This window comes from Spermophilus citellus (assembly GCF_964194105.1).
Source record: "Spermophilus citellus genome assembly, chromosome: 13".
NCBI classification, from domain to species: domain Eukaryota; kingdom Metazoa; phylum Chordata; class Mammalia; order Rodentia; family Sciuridae; genus Spermophilus; species Spermophilus citellus.
This window is the reverse complement of record NC_138193.1, coordinates 70,410,359-70,430,731: the sequence shown is the minus strand read 5'-3', so window position 1 is coordinate 70,430,731 and position 20,373 is coordinate 70,410,359. Positions and strand designations below refer to the sequence as shown.

The 20,373-nt window shown below is 36.7% G+C and overlaps 1 protein-coding gene across 5 annotated transcripts in view; it reads right to left on the bottom strand.

Moving 5' to 3' along the window:
- Positions 1 to 20,373, bottom strand: part of CCDC88A (coiled-coil domain containing 88A) — a 220,116-nt gene that overhangs the window by 171,578 nt on the left and 28,165 nt on the right. The gene's annotated exons all lie outside the window — the stretch shown is intronic.

The following is a 20,373-nucleotide window of genomic DNA, read 5'->3' as shown; positions in this document are numbered from 1 at the left end:
ATCACCCTGATTCCAAAACCAAAGACACATCAAAGAAAGAAAATTTCAGATGAATATTTCTAATGAATATAGATGCAAAAATTCTCAATAAAATCCTGGCAAATTGAATACAAAAACATAACAAAAGGATAGGGCATCATGATCAAGTAGGGTTCATCCCAGAAATGCAAGTTTGGTTCAACATATGGAAGTCAATAAATGTAATTCATCACACAAAGACACTCAAAGATAAAAATCATATGATCATCTCCGTAGATGCTGAGAAAGCATTTGATAAAATACAGCATCTCCTTATGTTCAAAACACTTGAAAAACTAGGGATAATAGGAACATACCTCAACCTTGTAAAGGCTATCTATGCTAAGCCCCAGGTCAACATCATTCTAAATGGAAAAATTTGAAAGCATTCCCTCTAAAAACTGGAACAAGACAGGAATGCCCTCTTTCACCACTTCTATTTAACATAGTTCTTGAAACTCTAGCCAGAGCAATCAGACAGATGAAAGAAATTAAAGGGATACACATAGAAAAAGAATAACTCAAATTGGCACTATTTGCTGATGATATGATTCTATACCTAGAAGATCCAAAACATTCCACCAGAAATTTCTAGAACTAATAAATGAATTCAGCAAAGTAGCTGGATTTAAAAAAAAAACAACCTATAAATCAAAGGCATTTCTGTACATCAGTGACAAATCTTCTGAAAGAAAAACCAGGAAGACCACTATTTACAATAGCCTCTAAAAAATAAAATACTTGGGAATAAATTTAACAAAAGAGGAGAAATACCTCTACAATGAAAACTACAACATTCTAAAGAAAGAAATTAAATAAGACCTTAGAAGAAAGAAAGATCTACCTTGTTCTTAGATAGGCAGAATTAATATTGTCAAAATGACTTTACTACCAAAAGCATTAAACAGATTCAATGCAATCCCAATCAAAATCCCAATGACATTCCTCATAGAAATAGAGAAAGCAATCATGAAATTCATCTGGAAAAATAAGAGACCCAGAATAGCCAAAGCAATCCTTAGCAAGAAGAATGAAGCTGGTGGCAATACTATACCAGATCTTAAATTATACTACAAAGCAATAGTAACTAAAACAGTATAGTATCGGCACCAAAATAGACCCTGTAGACCAATGGTACAGAATAGAGGACACAGAGTCTAACCCACATCACTTCAGTTATCTTACATTAGACAAAGGCTCCAAAAATGTACAATGAAGAAAAGATAGCCTCTTCAACAAATGGTGCTGGGAAAACTGGAAATCCAAATGTTACAAAATGAAATTAAACCTCTATCTCTCACCATGCACAAAACTCAGCTTAAAGTGAATCAAGGACCTAGGAATTAAACCAGGGACCCTGCATATAATAGAATAAAAAGTAGGCCCTAATCTCCACCATGTTGGTTTAGGTCCCAACTTTCTTAATAAAACTCCTGTAGTGTAAAAATTAAAAACAAGAATTGATAAATGGGATAGATTCAAACTAAAAAGCTTCTTCTCAGAAAAAGAAACCATCAGTGAGGTGAATAGAGAGCCTACATCTTGGGAACAAATTTTTACCCCTCACATCAGATACAGCACTAATCTCTTGAATACATAAAGAACTCAAAAACCTTAACATCAAAAAACAAATAACGCAATCAATAAATGGGCCAAGGAACTGAACAGACACTTCTCAGAAGAGGATATACAACAATCAACAAACATGAAAAAATGTTCAACATCTCTAGCAATTAGAGAAACGAAAATCAAAACTACTCTAAGAGTTCATCTCACTCCAGTCAAAATGCAGCTATTAAGAATACAAACAACAGTAAATGTTGGCCAGGATGTGGGGGAAAAGACACACTCATAAATTGCTGGTGGGACTGCAAATTGTTGCAGCCAATCTGGAAAGCAGTATGAATACTCCTTGAAAAACTGGGACTAGAACCACCATTTGACCCAGCTATCCCACTCCTCCATCTATACCCAAAGGACTTAAAAACAGCATACTACAGAGACACAGCCACATCAATGTTTATAGCAGCACAATTCACAATAGCTAAACTGTGGAACCAACCTAGATGCCCTTCAGTAGATGAATGGATAGGGAAACTTTGGTATATATACACAATGGAACATTACTCAGCATTAAAAGAGAATAAAATCATGGCATTTGAAGGTAAATTAATGAATTTGGAGAATATAATGCTAATTGAAGCAAGCATTATATCTCCCAAAACCATAAGCCAAATGTTTTCTTTGATATGAGGATGCAGACTTATAACGGCAAATGTTGGGGGAGCATGGGAGGAATGGAGGGACTTTACATAGGGCAAAGGGGAGGGAGGGGAGATGAGGGGGCAAGGCAGTAGAAATGATGGTGGAATGAGTTAGACATCATTACCTTAAGTACATGTATAAGACATGAATGGTGTGAAAATATTCTGTGTACAATCAGTGTCTTGAAAAATTGTGCTCTATATGTATGATATGAAATGAATTGCATTCTGCCATCATGTATAACAAATCAGAATAAATAAAAAAATATATACATATGGGTGGAGCCTGGAGTGTAGTGGACATAAGGTGCCAACTTCCACATTGTCTTTTTAATGAAGCTTCATGGGCTATCCTGTACACAGACCCCACATTGATCCTCTCATTTATCAACAAATTATGCCTGGATAAATTTGAATTGTCAACAGCTACTAAGATCTTTGCTTTGATATTCCAGATACAGACAGGTAGGATTTACACAGATATATGAGAAAGAGAAAAACAATTGACCTCATCCTTACCTCATAACTATTCCCAGGGGTTCAAGTCAGAAACCTGGGAATCATGTAGATTCAGTCCCCACATCGAGTTTGTCAGTAAATTTTTTATTTCTTTCTCTTAATCAGTTTTAAGTTCATACCCTCCTTTCCATTTCCAGTTGTTACTTTAGACCAGGCCAACATCATCACTGTTTTATAAACATAACATCTCTAGTCTGTTAGGGCTGCTATAACAAAATGCCAGAGACTAGGTAACTTAAACAACAAAAATTTATTTTCTCATAGTTTTGATAGTTAGAAGCTCCAGATCAAGGTGCTGGCAGACTTGGCTCTAGTGAAGCCTCTCTTCCTTTCTCTTTTTGCTGTATTCCTCACATGGACTCTTCTTTGTGGCTACATGGAGGATGAGAGAAAGATAGAGATCTCTTGGGTCTTTTTCTCTTCTTCTAAGGCCACTAGCCTTATTGAATTAGGACCCCATCCTTATGGCTTCATTTAACTTTAATTACCTCCCTAAAGGTCCTATCTCTAAATTCAATCACATTGGGGTTAGGGCTTCAACGTATGAATGTCAGGGTAGGCACCAAAATTCAATTCATATCAGCCTCCACACTACAGTCTTCTAAGTTCTCGCTTATGTGCTTAAAATCCTTCATAGTTGTGTGTCTCTCAGGGTTCTTTGGGTGGAGAAATTGACTCTGCTCATCTTAAGTGAGTTTTGGGAGCTTTTAGAATTGAAGATAAGGCGGGAGGGCCAAGCTTGTAATGAGGAAGTTCCTGGAGGTTTCAGTAGCAGGGATCCCTGGACTATCATGGTTGGACACTTACACTACAATGGGTGGACTCTTTCTGCTTCTATTCTTCTTATGTTACATTGTTAAAGATATGAAATTTATAGTATACAACATTATGAATATACTTAAGTCCACTGATTATAAACTTAAGATCACTTAAATGGCAAATTCTACATTAGAAAGTATTTTAATACCATAAAAATTTTTAAAATATTTTTTAGTTGTAGATGGATACAATATCTTTATTTTTATTTATTTATTTTTATGTGGCATGAGGATTGAACCCAGGGCTTTGCACATGCTCTATCACTGAGCACTCTACCACTGAGCTACAACCCCAGCCCAACCATAAAAATTTAATAAGGATCTTGATATAGCCAAATACTTAACATATTCTGGAAAACAATAAAATATATGGTTTTAAATCTCTTTTTTTTAGGGGGGGTGGTACCGGGGATTGAACTCAGGGGCATTCAACCACCGAGCCATATCCCCAACCCCATTTTGTATTTTATTTAGAGACAGGGTCTCACTGAGTTGCTTAGTGCCTCACTTTTGCTGAGACTGGATTTGAACTCATGATCCTCCTGCCTCAGCCTCCTGAGCCACTGGGATTACAGGCATGCGCCACCGCACCCGGCATAAATCTCTTTAGAGATTAGATGACTCAGTAATATGTGAGGTTTAATAAATACAAGCAAGTTAAATAAAATTGATACCCTTATATTTGACTTTGGAGATCAAAGAACAAAACAAAGAGGCAGAGAAAGAAGATGAGCAAACCTGACATTTCTCCCTTCATCCACTGAACACCTGTTTTTGTAGGCTTTGTCACTTAGCACTAAACACTGCAAGGACTTTTGGAATTCATTATTTTTAGCACAAAGCACTTTCATTATACTAACTTAAATTGTTCAAATGGTTTATAGTAATAATTCTTGGAAAATATTCCTTGATATTATAACCAACATTTATTTCTGAAATATCTGAGGACAAGGGGAAATGGAGACATGAACGGATAAAACAGACTAGCCATGAATTGATCATTGTTGAGAATGAGTTTTGGTTCATGGAGATGCATTACACTATCTGTTTTATTTTTGTGTATATTTGAATTCACCACAATAAAAAACCTTAAATTCTAAAAAAAGAAAAAGAAAACAGAAATAGCTTAAACTAAGAAAAGAGAAAAATCCCAGAGACAGTATGCCCCTGATTGCCCCTGACTATATCAGGGGGGTGAGAGGAAAGTCTGAGGAAAGAAGCCTACAGGGACTTTGGTTTCAGTACCAGGAGTACATTTGAATTTATCCTGTCAGTGAGACACAAGCGTGGTGAGATAATTCCCCCAATACTAGGATGCAGTAAGTTACAAAGAGGGATGTGCATTTGTTTGCATGACTCATGAGGTATATTATCCATTTTCTTCCCTCATCTCCTGTCACCCTGTTCCACCTTGCACTCCAACCAGGCCAACCAACTTGTGCTCTCTTGATTCTGTGCCTTTCCACCTGCTGTGTCCACTTAATAGATCTCTCTTCTGATTGTTCCCTAGTGAAGGCCACACCTTCTTCAGACTCAAATCAGACATAATCTTATATTAAAGCCAGATATTATTTTCTACCTCTTAAGTAAGCAAAACATTGAAATAATTTAATAGATTGGAGAGGATGGCCTGAAATGCATACTCATTTATTGTGCTTGGCCTTATACATTGATATGCTTTGGCCATCTACATCAAGATCCAGAAAATGGTTGATTTTGCAATCTCAGTTCTATTAACTTTAATTCAGTAATCTCAATTCTGGGAATCAATCCAAAGTAAATAATCCATAACATATTAAAATGTATTAATGAATATACATTACAGTAATTACAGTAGTAAAATGCTTGAAATAGTATTAATAAGGTAAATATGTGCACTTGATGGAATACTATAATAAATTGAAATGTCTGGCTATTTATTAGCTTATATGAAAACTAAAAAAATTGCTACGATGCCTTCAAAGGATTATATTAATCTGCACCCTTCCCAGCACTGTCCTTGTTTCAATGACAATGGACACTGTCATTGTAAAAAATAGCTGTTGATGGTATCTTATATCGTTTTATATATTACTTCATAGTGGAGAAATACTAAAATTATATTTTTAAAAAATTATGTCATTTAGGGAGAAATGTGTATCAGATAACATGGTTAAATGTCAGTGTTTTAATTTCTTTTGTTTTCTGTCATTTAATACAGCTTAAATTTTGAATTGAGTTAATGCAGGGTAGTTTTTGCTCCTAAAAAGAACTATCTATTCATTGAAGGCCTGATGGTGTCTTATTTGGTTTTTCTCTAACTTAGCCATATTTATTTGATTAATTTAGTCCTAATTGTCTATGAAGGACAAATTTCTCATGTGTATATTTGTATTCAACCAAATAAGGAATCAATAAAACATATCAGAATCCTTTAAAATGTTCTACTATTTAGGCTTAGTAATTATGTTTCTAAAAATAAATATTAGGTTTAAAATCCAAATGGTTTTAATATTTTAAAATTATCCAAATAGCACAGGAAAGCTAAGAAAAGCCTTATACTCTAAAATGGTCTTAGTACTTTAAAATTATCTAAATAGTAGGGGAAATTTAAGCAAATTATATTTATAGGTGGTTTAAGAACATGGGAAAATGGTATAATGTTAAATAGAAAAACCACTATTCAAGATTGAATATTTATTATAATCAAAACCATGTGAAGCAAATTTATTATGATAAAAGCTATGTAAAATAATCTATTGTGATAATAACTATGAGAAATAGTATTTAAAGTACTACAAAAACTCTGAAATACTCATCTGGCTCTACTGAAAGCATGAGAGAATAGATTATTTTCTTTCTTTCTTTTTTTTTTTGAGAATAGAAGATTTTCTTTTTTATTTATGCCTGTCTATATTTTTCAAATTTCTTCTACATTGACCACGTATTACTTTTATATTTAGAAAAACAAAAATATTTAAAGACTATTTCAGTTGAAATAGACAGAAATACAACTCTATGCAAAAAAAGAGAGAGGAATTGAGAGGAGTAAGAAGATTGGGGGATGGGGTGGGGAGAGTGAGAGTGTTCCTGGATGTATTTGGCTTCAGGCCCAGATGGAAATTATATCATCAGGTCTCTTTCTTTCCCCCTCCCCCAAATCTCGGCTCAGACTCCTCTGTGTAGTGACCTCATTTTTTCCATCTTTCAGGCTGCCAGAGAAGTAGGTTGCCCACTGCTCTAGGCTTACATCATCTGCTTTAGGAATCCCAGAGGAAAGAGACCTTTCTCTCCCAATATCTCAGTATCAATTCCAGAAGACTCTTATAGCCCTGTTTGGGCCACAAGCCCACCCCAAGAGTAATCACATGCCTGGGGAATGGAGTATTACAATTAGGTGGGCTTGTGACATATGCCCACATCTGTCCCAGAGGAGAGAAACAGTGCCATGCCAGCCAAATTAAGTCAGAATTTGGGCAGCACAGAATGCTACTATGGTTCACTGTCTTCATCCACACTCTTGCCTTTCCAGATGTGCAATTCTAAAAATGTTCTTTACTGAATTTAATGCAATATCTCCCTGTACAGTTCATCTCCCAATGAAACAATCCAGTCTCATCCAGTGACCATATTATGTTGAAGTCTAGGAATTCTGGGTGATATGCTTTCTTTTCTCTTAGTCACGTGGAGATGGGGTTTCTCTGGTCTTGTAATACAAATATCATCTAAATTTGCTTCTCGGGCAATGAAAAATTCTCTTTAGTGAGTCAATCTTGCTGCATGGATCTACAGGTATGAGGAGCGAATCTTTCCCTGCCCCTCACATTCTAGACTGCACTACTTCAGCCACTGACTTCTTATTATTCTGATTATGGAGACTGGATATTGGCTTAGGCTTTGAACAAAGACACGATTATTTCCAAGGTGGGTTTTCTGGCAATACAACTCCCTTCAGACCTGATGGATTTTTGCCAATTGGATATCTGGGTATTTCACAGACTAGGCACCAGCAGTCAGAGATCTTACCTTGCACTTGAAGTTTCTGTTTCTTAGCACAGTATCCCAGCTATACCCATCATATAGGCTCTTATAATGGCTAACCTGCCCCTAACTGTGTGACCGTGGTAATGTTTTGCCACAGGTATTGACTTCAATTATGTTTATCATAGAATAACAGACTTGAAAGGGGCAAGGGAAACAGGCTTCTCGAATTTGTAGGTCCTTACCAAGTCCCCAGTGTATTTCCTGCTTCTCTCCGTTGTGTTAACTTCAATTTAGAGTATAAAAATTCAGTTTTTTTTTTTTTTTACCAGAGTTCAGCAAGTAGAAATATTATTTGACACTCCATGGTCCAGGCTGCTTGCTAGAGGCAGAATGGGTCTCCCTGTGTGCTATTGCTTTTCTGCTTTCAAACAAATGAGTTTAGATTCAAACTTGTCCATTTGCCTAGCTCAGCAGGGCTTCCTCGTAGCATCTCTATATTTGCATCATCCCACCTCACAGTAATGTTCAGAGAAAGTGGTATTGTGTTTGATTGGACCTAGATCATGTGTTCACTTCTAAGGGGGCATAATTTACTGAAGAAAGAGAACATCCAGGAAACCATGATGAAGCAGACTACAAGTTCCAATGTAAACTTTACTTTAAAAAAATTTTTTAGTACTTCATATAAAAATCTTCAAAGCTATAATTGTAAATATGAGTAGAAAAGATTTTTAAGATCACACCCTATTTTCTTTTTCATTTATGGTATTAGGGATTGAACCCAGGACCTTGGACACGCTAGTCAAATAAATGACTTACAACTGAGCCACATTTCCTAAACCTTGTTTTTATATTGTATTTTGAGACAGGGTCTTGCTAAATTGCCCAGGCTGGCTTCAAACTTGTGATCCTCCTGCCTTAGCCTCCTGAGTCACAGGGATTACAGGTGAGTGTCACTGTGCCCTGCTGCCTATTCAGCAACTTTCTTAGATTTTCCTCTACAGGCAGTTTCCAAATATTTAACATAGAGTCTAAATTTCAAAAGTAGGAGGATCCAACATGGCGGCGGGCGAGGAGAGATCAAGTCTCTGACCTCTTCAGTTGTGCGGGCATAGGGAGTCGTAAACAGTCTAAAAGCTGTTTGCTCAGGATCACTAGGCATTGCTGAGCTGATGTGGATCTGGGGCGAACAGTCTGGGCCTCTCAGAACACACACTGAGCCCAGATCGGCTGAATTCAAGCTCCCGTTCGCCTGCTTCCCGCAGACAAACAGCTGTGACTCAGCACTAATCCATCCGGCTGAAACAACTGGTCGGCCCTTCTGATCCTACGGAGGTAAATGCCAACTGAGCCTTCATAGGCAGTGGCCACAGGATTTAAACGGGGCTTGGGAGAGACAGTCAGGACCCACCCGTTGCATTGGTCGCCCGGCAAAGGGAAACGAACTGTCGCCATTTGCAAGAGACACCACCATGGCAGAGAACTGACGTCACCAGACTGCGGCAGAGGAGATGACTTCATTGAAACCTGCGGCTACAGGTGTGTAATTCCCTAGCCTTCCCTCTCCACACATCGGGGAAACCTTAAGGGCCCCTCCCAGCTCTCCCGTAAGGGCCCCTCCCAGCTCTCCCGTGAGCGCAATAGCCAGACGGAGGGAATCAGAAGTGGCGCGGGACCCGCGGTGCTCCCGGCTACTGCTCCCACCAGTGCTGACAACTGAGGTCTCTTGTACCAGCTACCAGGGGCGTGGCTACCGGAGGGCAAGTAAAATTTGCTGAGGATTCTCAGCCCCAAGCTCTACAAACTTAGGGTCTGAGGGAATAGCAAACAGGGAGAGTGTGCCCAGTCGTTTATGAAAACAGGGCTCCGGGGAGCAGTAGACCTGGCTTGTAGCCAGTATTGTGGTGAGCGTCACCGGTGAGAGGGGCCTGGCTAGAGGAAAAGTGGGGAAGTGACTAGACACAAGAGGAGGCCCTAGGCACTCAGGATTGGAGGCTCGCCCAGTCTGGGAGGAGGAGCTTCTGCACAGTGATTGGTTCCCGTGTATTGACAGGAGAAGCTCGACATGATGGGCACAGCTCCACCTACTGGAAGAGAAGTTAATCAAACTCTAAGACTGCATTTATTAGTTTTTTTTTTTTTTGGTTTTTTTTTTATTTGTTTTTTTTTCATTTTTCATTTTTCATTCTTGTTGTTTTTTGAATTTTTTTGGGTTTATTTTGTTTTAATTTTTTCTTCTAATTTTAATTTTAATTTTTTTATTATTTATTTAAATTTTTTTTTCTTTTTTTATTTCCTATTTTTTTTTCTTTTTTCTTCTTTTGTCTTTTCATTTCTTTTCAATTTTATTATCCCCCTTCCTTGAATTCTACCTGCTTACTCTCATTCTCTTTAGTGACTTCTTCCATTCCCTTCTAATACCCTTCCTCCCAAGCATCAAATAAATTTATAGGTGCAAACAGTAACTCATCAGTCAAACAGAACAAGAAGTAACATGAGCAGCATGAAAAAGCAAGGAAGAAAAGGAGTACAAACAATGCAGGACAGCCTAAATATTCAGGAGGACCTAGAGGCATCAGAAAAATGGTCATATAAAGAACTCAAGGAACACCTTAGACAGATGGAATGGAACCTTAAAGAGGATATGAGACAGCAAATTCAAACAGTGAAAGAACACATTGAAAACGAATTACATAAACAGATAAAAGAAGAAGTTAAGCATCTTTATCAGGAGATAGAGATTATTAAAAAAATCAAACAATAATTCTAGAAATGAAGGAAACTATAAACCAAATTAAAAACTCAAATGAGAGTATCACTAACAGAGTGGAGCAAGTAGAAACCAGAACGTCAGATATTGAAGACAAAATATATCATCTTAAAAAGAGTCTAGCCAACTCAGAAAGGCAGGTAAAAAATCACGAGAAAAACATTCAAGAGACATGGGATAACATAAAAAAACCAAACTTAAGAGTCATCGGAATAGGGGAAGGTATAGAGATTCAAACCCAGGGAATGAGTAACCTGCTGAATGAAATAATTACAGAAAACTTTCCAGAAATAAAAAAGGAAACGGATATACAAATTGTAGATGCGTACAGGACACTGAGCACACAAAATCACAGTAGACCAACGCCAAGACACATTGTTATGAAGATATCCAATATACAGAACAAAGAGAAAATATTAAAAGCTACAAGAGAAAAGAGGCAGATTACATTCAGGGGTAAACCAATAAGGTTAACAACGGATTTTTCATCACAGACACTGAAAGCGAGAAGGTCCTGGAACAATGTATTTCAAACACTGAAAGACAATGGATGCCAACCAAGAATTCTGTATCCAGCAAAATTAAGCTTCAGGTATGACAACGAAATAAAAATCTTTCATGATACACAAAAGTTAAAAGAATTTGCAGCCAGAAAACCAGCATTGCAAAGCATCTTGAGCAAAACACTACACGAGGAAGAAATGAAAAACAATAACCGAAACCATCAGTGGGAAGTGCCTTGGTAAAGACAGAGGGCGAGGGGAAAGATAATCATGGAGAAACAAACTAAATTAAAAAAAAAAAGGATAAATAATCAAGCATGGCAGGAAGTACAAACCATATATCAATAGTAACTCTAAACGTTAATGGCTTAAACTCTCCAATAAAGCGACATAGGCTGGTATCATGGATTAAAAAACAAATCCAACAATATGCTGCCTCCAGGAGACACATTTGATTGGAAAAGACATACACAGGCTGAAGGTGAAAGGATGGGAAAAAATATACCATGCACACGGTCCTCGTAAGCAAGCAGGGGTGGCCACCCTCATATCGAATAAAATTGACTTCAAGACTAAGTTAAACAAAAGGGATAAGGAAGGACATTATATACTGTTAAAAGGAACCATTCACCAACAAGACATAACAATTATCAATATTTATGCACCAAACAATGGAGCTGGGACATTCATAAAACAAATTCTCCTCAAGTTCAAGAATCAAATAGACCACAACACAATAATTATGGGTGACTTCAACACACCTCTCTCACCATTGGACAGATCCTCCAAACAAAAGTTGAATAAAGAAACTATAGAACTCAATACCACAATCAATAACCTAGACTTAACTGACATATATAGAATTTATCAACCATCATCAAGTGGATATACTTTTTTCTCAGCAGCACATGGATTCTTCTCAAAAATAGACCATATATTATGCCATAGGGCAACCCTCAGTAAATATAAAGGGGTGGAGATAATACCATGCATTTTATCTGATCATAATGGAATGAAACTGGAAATCAATGATAAAAGAAGGAAGGAAAAATCCTACATCACATGGAAAATGAACAATATGTTACTGAATGATCAATGGGTTACAGAAGACATAAAGGAGGAAATCAAAGAATTCTTAGAGATAAATGAAAATACAGACACAACATATCGGAATCTATGGGACACAATGAAAGCAGTTTTAAGAGGAAAATTCATCACCTGGTGGTCATTCCTCAAAAAAAGAAAAAACCAACAAATAAATGAGCTCACACTTCATCTCAAAGCCTTAGAAAAGGAAGAGCAAAACAACAGCAAATGTAGCAGAAGGCAAGAAATAATTAAAATCAGAGCGGAAATCAATGAAATTCAAACAAAAGAAACTATTGAAAAAATTAACAAAACTAAAAGTTGGTTCTTCGAAAAAATAAATAAGATCGACAGACCTTTAGCCATGCTAACGAAGAGAAGAACAGAGAGAACTCAAATTACTAACATATGGGATGAAAAAGGCAATATCACAACAGATGCTACAGAAATAGAGAAGACAATTAGAAATTATTTTGAAAACCTATATTCCAACAAAATAGAAGAGAGTGAAGATAAATTTAGATAAATTTCTTAAGTCATATGATTTGCCCAGACTGAGTCAGGAGGATACACACAATTTGAACAGACCAATATCAATGGATGAAATTGAAGAAGCAATCAAAAGACTACCAACCTCCGGAACAAGACAGGGATGCCCTCTATCTCCACTTCTATTCAATATAGTTCTCGAAACACTGGCCAGAGCAATTAGACAGACGAAAGAAATTAAAGGCATAAAAATTGGAAAAGAAGAACTTAAATTATCACTATTTGCAGATGACATGATTCTATACCTAGAAGACCCAAAAGGGTCTACAAAGAAACTACTAGAACTAATAAATGAATTCAGCAAAGTGGCAGGATATAAAATCAACATGCATAAATCAAAGGCATTTCTGTATATCAGCAACAAAACTTCTGAAACAGAAATGAGGAAAAACACTCCATTCACAATATCCTCAAAAAAAAAATACTTGGGAATCAACCTAACAAAAGAGGTGAAAGATTTATACAATGAAAACTACAGAACCCTAAAGAGAGAAGTAGAAGAAGATCTTAGAAGATGGAAAAATATACCCTGTTCATGGATAGGCAGAACTAACATCATCAAAATGGCGATATTACCAAAAGTTCTCTATAGATTTAATGCAATGCCAATCAAAATCCCAACAGCATTTCTTGTAGAAATAGATAAAGCAATCATGAAATTCATATGGAAAAATAAAAGACCCAGAATAGCAAAAGCAATTGTAAGCAGAAAGTGTGAATCAGGCAGTATAGCGATACCAGATTTCAAACTATATTACAGAGCAATAGTGACAAAAACAGCATGGTACTGGTACCAAAACAGGCGGGTGGACCAATGGTATAGAATAGAGGACACAGAGACTAATCCACAAAGTTACAACTATCTTATATTTGATAAAGGGGCAAAAGGCATGCAATGGAGGAAGGATAGCATCTTCAACAAATGGTGTTGGGAAAACTGGAAATCCATATGCAACAAAATGAAACTGAATCCCTTTCTCTCGCCATGCACAAAAGTTAACTCAAAATGGATCAAGGAGCTTGATATCAAATCAGAGACTCTCCGTCTGATAGAAGAAAAAGTTGGCTCCGATCTACATATTGTGGGGTCGGGCTCCAAATTCCTTAATAGGACACCCATAGCACAAGAGTTAAAAACAAGAATCAACAAATGGGACTTAATTAAACTTAAAAGTTTTTTCTCAGCAAAAGAAACAATAAGAGAGGTAAATAGGGAGCCTACATCCTGGGAACAAATTTTTACTCCTCACACTTCAGATAGAGCCCTAATATCCAGAGTATACAAAGAACTCAAAAAATTAGACAATAAGATAACAAATAACCCAATCAACAAATGGGCCAAGGACCTGAACAGACACTTCTCAGAGGAGGATATACAGTCAATCAACAAGCACATGAAAAAATGCTCACCATCTCTAGCAGTCAGAGAAATGCAATTCAAAACCACCCTAAGATACCATCTCACTCCAGTAAGATTGGCAGCCACTGTGAAGTCAAACAACAACAAGTGCTGGCGAGGATGTGGAGAAAAGGGTACACTTGTACATTGCTGGTGGGACTGCAAATTGGTGTGGCCAATTTGGAAAGCAGTATGGAGATTCCTGGGAAAGCTGGGAATGGAACCACCATTTGACCCTGCTATTGCCCTTCTCGGACTATTCCCTAAAGTCCTTAAAAGAGCATGCTACAGGGATACTGCCACATCGATGTTCATAGCAGCACAATTCACAATAGCTAGACTGTGGAACCAACCCAGATGCCCTTCAATAGATGAATGGATAAAAAAAATGTGGCATCTATACACAATGGAGTACTATGCAGCAATAAAAAATGACAAAATCATAGAATTTGCAGGGAAATGGATGGCACTAGAGCACATTATGCTTAGTGAAGCTAGCCTATCCCTAAAAAACAAATACCAAATGTCTTCTTTGATATAATGAGAGCAACTATGAACAGAGCAGGGAGGAAGAGTAGGAAGAAAAGATTAACATTAAACAGAGACATGAGATGGGAGGGAAAGGGAGAGAAAAGGGAAATTGCATGGAAATGAAGGGAGACCCTCATTGCTATACAAAATTACATATAAGAGGTTGTGAGGGGAATGGGAAAATAAACAAGGAGAGAAATGAATTACAGTAGATGGGGTTGAGAGAGAAGTTGGGAGGGGAGGGGAGGGGGGATAGTAGGGGATAGGAAAGGTAGCAGAATACAACAATTACTAATAGGGCATTATGTAAAATTGTGGATGTGTAACCGACGTGATTCTGCAATCTGCATTTGGGGTAAAATTGGGGGTTCATAACCCACTTCAATCTAATGTATGAAATATGATATGTCAAGAGCTTTGTAATGTTGTGAATAACCAATAAAAAAATTTAAAAAAAAATAAATTTCATTCTATAAAAAAAAAAAAAAAAAGACTACCAACCAAGAAAAGCCCAGGACCAGATGGGTATACAGCAGAGTTTTACAAAACCTTTAAAGAAGAATTAATACCAATACTTTTCAAGTTATTTCAGGAAATAGAAAAAAGAGGGAGCTCTTCCAAATTCATTCTATGAGGCCAACATTACCCTGATTCCGAAACCAGACAAAGACACCTCAAAGAAAGAAAACTACAGACCAATATCTTTAATGAACCTAGATGCAAAAATCCTCAATAAAATTCTGGCGAATTGAATACAAAAACACATCAAAAAAATTGTGCACCATGATCAAGTAGGATTCATCCCTGGGATGCAAGGATGGTTCAATATACGGAAATCAATAAATGTTATTCACCACATCAAAAGACTTAAGAATCATATGATCATCTCGATAGACGCAGAAAAAGCATTCGACAAAGTACAGCATCCCTTTATGTTCAAAACATTAGAAAAACTAGGGATAACAGGAACTTACCTCGACATTGTAAAAGCTATCTATGCTAAGCCTCAGGCTAGCATCATTCTGAATGGAGAAAAATTGAAGGCATTCCCTCTAAAATCTGGAACAAGACAGGGATGCCCTCTATCACCACTTCTATTCAATATAGTTCTCGAAACACTGGCCAGAGCAATTAGACAGACGAAAGAAATTAAAGGCATAAAAATAGGAAAAGAAGAACTTAAATTATCACTATTTGCGGACGACATGATTCTATACCTAGAATACCCAAAAGGGTCTACAAAGAAACTACTAGAACTAATAAATGAATTCAGCAAAGTGGCAGGATATAAAATCAACACGCATAAATCAAAGGCATTTCTGTACATCAGCGACAAAACTTCTGAAACAGAAATGAGGAAAAACACTCCATTCACAATATCCTCAAAAAAATAAAATACTTGGGAATCAACCTAACAAAAGAGGTGAAAGATTTATACAATGAAAACTACAGAACCCTAAAGAGAGAAGTAGAAGAAGATCTTAGAAGATGGAAAAATATACCCTGTTTATGGATAGGCAGAACTAACATTATCAAAATGGCGATATTACCAAAAGTTCTCTATAGGTTTAATGCAATGCCAATCAAAATCCCAATGGCATTTCTTGTAGAAATAGATAAAGCAATCATGAAATTCATATGGAAAAATAAAAGACCCAGAATAGCAAAAGCAATTCTAAGCAGGAAGTGTGAATCAGGCGGTATAGCGATACCAGATTTCAAACTATATTACAGAGCTATAGTGACAAAAACAGCATGGTACTGGTACCAAAACAGGCGGGTGGACCAATGGTATAGAATAGAGGACACAGAGACTAATCCACAAAGTTACAACTATCTTATATTTGATAAAGGGGCAAAAGGCATGCAATGGAGGAAGGATAGCATCTTCAACAAATGGTGTTGGGAAAACTGGAAATCCATATGCAACAAAATGAAACTGAATCCCTTTCTCTCGCCATGCACAAAAGTTAACTCAAAATGGATCAAGGAGCTTGATATCAAATCAGAGACTCTCCGTCTGATAGAAGAAAAAGTTGGCTCCGATCTACATATTGTGGGGTCGGGCTCCAAATTCCTTAATAGGACACCCATAGCACAAGAGTTAAAAACAAGAATCAACAAATGGGACTTAATTAAACTTAAAAGTTTTTTCTCAGCAAAAGAAACAATAAGAGAGGTAAATAGGGAGCCTACATCCTGGGAACAAATTTTTACTCCTCACACTTCAGATAGAGCCCTAATATCCAGAGTATACAAAGAACTCAAAAAATTAGACAATAAGATAACAAATAACCCAATCAACAAATGGGCCAAGGACCTGAACAGACACTTCTCAGAGGAGGATATACAGTCAATCAACAAGCACATGAAAAAATGCTCACCATCTCTAGCAGTCAGAGAAATGCAAATCAAAACCACCCTAAGATACCATCTCACTCCAGTAAGATTGGCAGCCACTATGAAGTCAAACAACAACAAGTGCTGGCGAGGATGTGGAGAAAAGGGTACACTTGTACATTGCTGGTGGGACTGCAAATTGGTGCGGCCAATTTGGAAAGCAGTATGGAGATTCCTGGGAAAGCTGGGAATGGAACCACCATTTGACCCAGCTATTGCCCTTCTCGGACTATTCCCTGAAGACCTTAAAAGAGCGTACTACAGGGATACTGCCACATCGATGTTCATAGCAGCACAATTCACAATAGCTAGACTGTGGAACCAACCCAGATGCCCTTCAATAGATGAATGGATAAAAAAAAAATGTGGCATTTATACACCATGGAGTATTAGGCAGGACAAAAAAAATGACGAAATCATGGAATTTGCAGGGAAATGGATGGCACTAGAGCACATTATGCTTAGTGAAGCTAGCCTATCCCTAAAAAACAAATACCAAATGTCTTCTTTGATATAATGAGAGCAACTATGAACAGAGCAGGGAGGAAGAGTAGGAAGAAAAGATTACCATTAAACAGAGATATGAGATGGGAGGGAAAGGGAGAGAAAAGGGAAATTGCATGGAAATGAAGGGAGACCCTCATTGCTATACAAAATTACATATAAGAGGTTGTGAGGGGAATGGGAAAATAAACAAGGAGAGAAATGAATTACAGTATGATGGGGTAGAGAGAGAAGATGTGAGGGAAGGGGGGGAGGGATAGTAGAGGATAGGAAAGGTAGCAGAATACAACAGTTACTAATAGGGTATTATGTAAAATTGTGGATGTGTAACCGACGTGATTCTGCAATCTGCATTTGGGGTAAAAATTGGGAGTTCATAACCCACTTGAATCTAATGTATGAAATATGATATGTCAAGAGCTTTGTAATGTCGTGAACAACCAATAAAAAAAATAAATAAATTTCAAAAGTATTTTTATTTTTTTTAGAAAGTGCCTTCTTTAGTGTTATATCCATCATTTTTGTTTACATAATATTTTGCTTTTATTGCAATACCTTCTTTTAAAACTTCCATTTATATGCTTCTAATATCAGTGAATACCTATATTTTAAACCTAAAGGAATTTCCCCTCTAGTCAAGAGCTTTTAGCCAACTCTGAACCTCCTCACACAGCAAAAGCAGTCTTGTTTCCCAGTCTTTTTGGTTTGCATCTTCTGTCTTATTTTCTACCATAACCCAAATCCAATCCCTAGATCACTGCAATAGTGAGCCTGGCACACTTATTCATGGATGTAGACTGGAAAATATAACTTTAACGTACTGCTAAATTCTTTTTGAAAAATAAACTTTTAATTTCAGAATAATTTTAGACTGATGGAAAGTTACAAAGATAGTACTGAGAGTCCTTCCATGTCCTTTATCCAGTGTCTCCTCATGGAAACATCTATAGCCAGGATATCTCTGTCAAAACAAGGAAATTAGCATTTGTATATTATTAACTAAATGCCAAACTAAATGGATTTTATTTTTTTCTACTATTTTTTTTTCTATTCCATGATCCAATCCAAGGTTGCATATTACATTTAGCCTGCTAAATTGTAAAACATTTTCAAGTCATTTCCAGTTAAGCTATGACAATAGGAAGAGTATGGCATTTTAATATTTAAGATAAAATGATTCATTAACTAAAATAACGTAAGTCATTAAGATACCACTTGTACTGTGATTATGAGCTCCTCCAGGAAAAGTCTCTGTCTTTTGTTTGGCATATTTTAGCTACATATAGTTTCATAATTCTCTACAGGATGTAGTTTTCACAGCAGTAAGTATTGAAAGAAGTACAAGAAATTCAAAGCATTCTTACTTCTGGTGGAAAATAATCTCATTCTTCCTAATGTAATTAGAAGAGTTGGGATTTTATTCCCATGTCATGCCATAGTGTAGTGTGAATATAATTTATTAATATGTTACAAATCTGATCCAATCATCACAGTCTGAGCTACGGAAACCACAAAGACCTCACAATCAGATTCTTGTCTAACCAACTTCTCTAGGGGGAAGGATGCTTGCCAACAAAACCCTAGTACTCTCTCTAGGAATAATACATTGAGTAATTTGGGGGAAAGTAAAAGTTACTCTGCAGTTTTGTTTTGTTTTGGTACTGGGGATTGAACTCAAGGGCACTCGACCCCTGAGCCACATCCCCAGTTTTATTTTGTATTTTTTATTTAGAGACAGGGTCTCATTGAGTTGCTTAGTGCCTCGATTTTGCTGAGGCTGGATTTGAACTCATGATCCTCCTGCCTCAACCTCCTGAGCCCCTGGGATTACAGGCATGCACCACTGCCCCTGGTGATTTTAGTTTTAAATAAAGGGATTTCAGACTTACAGAGGTCATCTTATATTTAAGACCTTTTTTAAAAAAAATCACGTACTGGGGCTGAGGTTGTGGCTCAGTGGTAGAGTGCCTACCTCACACATGTGAGGCACTGGGTTTGATCCTCAGCACCACATAAAAAATAAACAAATAAAATAAAGGTATTGTGTCTATCTACAACTAAAAAAATATGTATTATCATGGAAGAAACTTATATTGTGTTAAGATATTCAGTTTTTAATTATAATAAAAAGTTACAGTTATCTTTTCTTTTGAGACCAATATTTTAGGTATTAAAATAAAGAGCTATAAAGAATTCTGCTTCAAGTCAATTCAATACTTATTCAACCCAGGAGAATTATAGAACTTTACTAAGTATATATTCTATCTAGTTCCTGCTACAAGTAATAGTTATTTTCAGAAGCAATCATCAATCACGGGATGACATGTAAGATTTTTATGGAAGGTCTCTCTCTCTCTCTCTCTCTCTCTCTCTCTCTCTCTCTCTCTCTCCCCATTTCAGAAAAATAAATCTAAAACTTATCTAAGTTATTTCATAAAACCCAAAGAAATCAAAGACAGAAGGAGTAACAAGGAGTAAGAAAATATTTTGCTAAGCATTAGAGTATAAAGAAGGCAAATGAAGGTATTATGTACCTAGGTTTTTATTTAGCAATTTGTTTTCTGAAGGAATAAAGAATACAGTAATTTTGCTTATTAATAAAAAGGAAATGAAATATTTACATAGTACCTTATTGTTTTTTACTTGCTCATCATGTATGACATCTTAATAATTAACTAGTGATTTTGTATTTTAGGCACATCTACAATGGGTGTTGTCACCAAGCAAATAATGTCTGATTATCCTTTTGAACCTATTTCACTTTTTTTTCTTTTTTAATCTTGTAGTGCTTGGGATTGAATTCAGGGCCACACACATGCTAAGTAACTCTCTACCATTGAGTCATATCCCTAGCCATAAATCTATTTCAAATGTAACCCGCTTTTTGAAACTGATTGCCTTCCCCACTCTAGCTCCTGCACAAGGCAAAATCTGTACTCTCTCTTCTGTGCTCCCAAGATACTTGACCACTAATTTTACCTATTTCTATGATAACACGTATCACATTGCCACTTCTTTTAGGGACACTATCTTATTGAACATTTTATGC